Genomic DNA, 4476 nt, shown 5'->3' on the forward strand with positions numbered 1-4476 from the left:
AGACAATTATTGCAATTGCCATTAGAAATTTAAGTAAATAAATATAACTGTAAAACTATTTATGCAAACTATTGAAACAGTTAAAATTAAGAGTGACTCAAGCTATCTGCTTATCTGGGGCCATTGTTTGAAACGGGTGGTCAGACTTTTCTTCATTTCACCAACTTTACACATCTGCTCCAGGTCACTGGACACATTAAGAGTAAGGCACTCAATATGCACACACACACACACACACACACACACATACACACACACCTACATATTTACATACATATGTATGTGTGTTTGTGTGCATGTATGCATATATGCTTGGGAATAGGTTCATTGTGTAGCTTTGCCTCTTCTAGAACCAGTTCAGTTGACCAGTTTGGATAGCCATGAAATCATAGAAATCTGCCTGCACCTGTCTCCCCTGTACTGGTTTAAAACTTGAGCTGCCACCACCTGGCTCAACCAATTCTTTTACTCTTTCAGGAACAGAACGCAGAACATGGCAACAAGAAACCATTGCACAGTGACTGAGTTCTTCTTGGCTGGGCTCTCAAAAAATCAAGAACTCCAGATGCCCCTCTTCTTTCTCTTCACTGGAATCTATGTGGTCACTGTAGCAGGAAATCTGGGCATGATCACACTGATTGTGCTCAGTTCCTACCTGCACAACCCCATGTACTATTTCCTCAGCAGTCTGTCCTTCATTGACTTCTGTCAGTCCACTGTTGTCACCCCTAACATGTTGATGAGCTTTGTGACAGAGAAGAACCTCATCTCCTACCCTGGATGCATGACTCAGCTCTATTTCTTCATCATTTTTGACAATGCAGAGTGATACACATTAGCTGCAATGGCATATGACCGCTATGTTGCCATCTGTAACCCCTTGCTTTACAGTGTAACCATGTCCTATCAGATTTGCAGCTCCTTGATTTCAGGAGTGTATATTTTTAGTGTGTTCAGTTCTTCAGTTCACACAGGCTTGATGATTAGGATTCGGTTTTGCAAATTAGATACGATCAACCACTATTTCTGTGATCTTCTTCCCCTCTTGAAGCTTGCATGCTCTAGTACCTATATCAATGAGTTGTTGATTCTAATTTTTGGTACATTGAACCTCTTCATCCCAGTTCTCACAATAATTACTTCCTACATCTCCATCATTGCCAGCATCCTCAGGATTAAATCCACAGAAGGCAGGTCCAAAGCCTTCAGCACCTGCAGCTCCCACATCTCTGCTGTTGCTGTCTTCTTTAGTTCTGCTGCATTCATGTACTTACAGCCATCATCAGTGAATTCAATGGACCAAGGAAAAGTGTCCTCTGTGTTTTATACTATTGTTGTTCCCATGCTGAATCCATTGATCTACAGCCTGAGGAATAAGGATGTCAGTGCTGCCTTGAAGAAAATACTTCAAAGAAAAAAAAAATTCATGTTTAAGAAGTAATGTGAGGATTATTTATTAGAATAAAGTTAATTAATAATACACAGTTTGAACTGATATTGTTTATTTTATTTTACTTTTAATCATTATTGATCATTTCTTAGGACACTTTGATAATTTTTAGAAGTATAAATTTTAAATTCAATTTTTTCAGCACAAATTATTTCTCTTGTCTCACAGATTTAACAGTGTAAACCAATAGTAAGGATGGCATGAGTTCCATATGCTCATAATGTATAGGGCATCATGTTATATATATAATTTTATCATGTTTGATAAATATGACTTTAAAAGTATTAAGCTTCCTTCTTAATTACAACAAATAACTTCTTTATTTACTTTTATTTATTTATTTTATTTATTCATTCTTAAGATTTCATATGTAAGTGCTGTAATTAAGTCATTTCATCATCTCCTTCTAATAACTCTCGTGTTTCCTCTCTTCTTTGTCAAATTAATCGTGTCCTTTCATTACATATATAAATTTGTATTTATGTTAGGGGTTTTGTTTATAAGTAGACTGATTCTGTTCTTAGTCATATGAAGTGCTTGTGTGTGTATGTATACATGTGTTTATGAATTTAGATGAACACAAAATAATATGATACTCCATGGCTTTTACAAACATCCTTATTGTTGAGAACCCTAAGAGAGACATACATGGATCTAATCTTCATGGGAAGTAGAAAAAGACAAGATCTCTTGAGTAAATTGGGAGCATGTGCACCATAGGAGAGGGTTGAAGGGGAGGGAAGGAGAAAGGAGGGGAGCACAGAAAAATGTATAGCACAATAAAATCAATAAAAATTATCCTTATTGTTATTTAGTAACATTTACTATTTATCTTTCTACATTGCTTTGCCTTCCCATTCCCAAATAAAATACCCCAATATTTTTCTATTTATGTCTTGATTGCATCTATACCCAGTTATTATTGTTTCTAGAGTAAATGCCCACCTAGTTATCCTTTTTTTCCTTTTCTGGTTTCTCCAATAACTCTAGTGTTGGGATCCAACCCCAACATAAGCTATCACTCTGGACTGGGAATAAAGACACTACTCACAAGGCTTTATTGGGAGGGAGATTCTCAGGGATTCCTCATAAAACCCTGAGTTCACATCCTGAAAATCCCCCCTCTTTTATTCTCCAAACAGCATTTATACCAAAATGTAAACTAAGGTGTAAATTCATTAGCATTTTGTTTCCTAGGTAACCAGGTAGATGGCTTTAATCATGTCTAACCTTTGACCACACCTTTTTATGCCCATTTTGTCATGTCTCCCTATCTTCCTGATCTGTATGCCAGCTCTGTCACAAAGACCTGAATTAGGATATCTATCCCAGGCATCCTCCACATTAGAAAAGAGCAGAAAAACACCCTGACCCTTTGTTAGGGTAGCGACAGTCTGTCTGAAGGCTATGTGAGCATTTCAGGTGCTAACTATGGCTTGAGAGTCTGGCATCCATACCATATAGAAACATGGGCCTACACTCTAGATTATATACTCACAATAAAGATTTGAATCTAGGTATACTCAGTAAGAAAGAACACAGGCTGTTTGTTTTTCTTGCTCAGATTTACCTCATTCTACATTTTCTAGTTCTATTTACATGCAAATTTTAAGAGCTTATTTTTCTTTGATCTAAATAGATTTCCACTGAGCATATGTACTATGTTTGAATTATTAGTTCATCAGTTGAAGGCCATTTATGTCATTTCCGTTTCTTAGCTATTGTGAATAGAGCTGCAATAACATGGTTGAATCATAGTCTGTGGTTTAGAATGTCAAGTCCTTTATTCAATGAATGGCACTGCAGGGTTAAATGACAATTAATTAATTAATTAGTTTGTTTGTTTGTTTTGTATTCATTCATTTATAATTCACCATACATACTTTCAATGTGGCTGCACCAGTTTGCAATTCTATCAACAGTGAATGATTGTTACAAGAAGTGGGCCCCTTGTTTGTCTCTGCCACTTAGCTATCTTACACCTGAAATAACCACAAAGAAACTGTATTAATTAAAACACTGCTTGGCCATTAACTCTAACTTCTTATTGGCTAACTCTTACATATGAGTTTAATCCATCTCCATTAATCTGTGTATCACCATGTGGGAGTGGTTTACCAGAGATTCTAACCTGCGTCCATCTCAGGTGAAGGATCCATGGCTTCCCTGACTCCATCCTCCTTCCTCCTAGCATTCAGTTCTGTTTTTTCCACCTACCTATGTTCTGCCCTATCAACTAGGCCAAGACAGTTTCTTTAATCATTAACCGAGGAAAGCAACACACAAACAGAAGGATGGTTATCTTTTCTCAACTTCTTCCCCAGATTTAGTGTCTTTTGTATTCTTGGATTTATTTCTACTGGGTTAAGTTGAAATTTCAAAGTTTTTTTTTTGTTGTTGTTGTTTCTGTTTATAATTTGGTGGGTTGGCCAAAGTGGAATGGTTCTTTTTCATATTCAGCTGGATAAGTGTGTTCTTACTTCTCAGTTAAACCTTTCATAAACTTGAGAAAAGACATTGCTAAATGTGTATTTCTGAATCTCATAGCTGACAGTAAATATTGCTCATCAAAAAGATAGTGGTATTATCCATTTCCCTGCCTTTAACTCTAGAAAAGTCTCTTGTCTACCAGAGACAATGCTAGTAATAGGCACCCCAAGAAAGACCAGCCTGCCAACACGCCTCATATTCTGTCCAGCTTTTCTCCAGTATCCCTCCCTTTCAAGTCACCATATCATAGTCTACAACTCTGGAAAAAGACCCTTGCTCTACCAAAGACCATGCAGGAAAGTGGAAATTCAGAGTCTAATCTAATACCCAGAACCCCAGAAGACCCCTCATCTACCATAGGCCTCACGAGTATATAAAACCACAGAACCTTAGAGGAAACCCTTGTGCCTCAAACCACAGAGGTTATACAGACTAAAAAATAAAAGTAGAGGTTCCCTATTGGACCAGAGGACTTGTCAGTCACAAGAATCAGTAGCCACTCTGGCCTGAAAACAAGGGAGGAGGCAGAAATCAAT

At 37.2% G+C, this 4476-nt stretch overlaps 1 pseudogene; it reads left to right on the forward strand.

Annotated features, from left to right (window-relative positions):
• The first annotated feature begins 493 nt into the window (after window positions 1–493).
• Window positions 494–1434, forward strand: LOC126495968 (olfactory receptor 1537-like; annotated as a pseudogene).
• Window positions 1435–4476: the final 3042 nt, after the last annotated feature.

Source organism: Alexandromys fortis, unplaced genomic scaffold (assembly GCF_014885135.2).
Source record: "Alexandromys fortis isolate MF-2015 unplaced genomic scaffold, M_Fortis_MF-2015_v1.1 scaffold_231, whole genome shotgun sequence".
Classification (NCBI taxonomy): domain Eukaryota; kingdom Metazoa; phylum Chordata; class Mammalia; order Rodentia; family Cricetidae; genus Alexandromys; species Alexandromys fortis.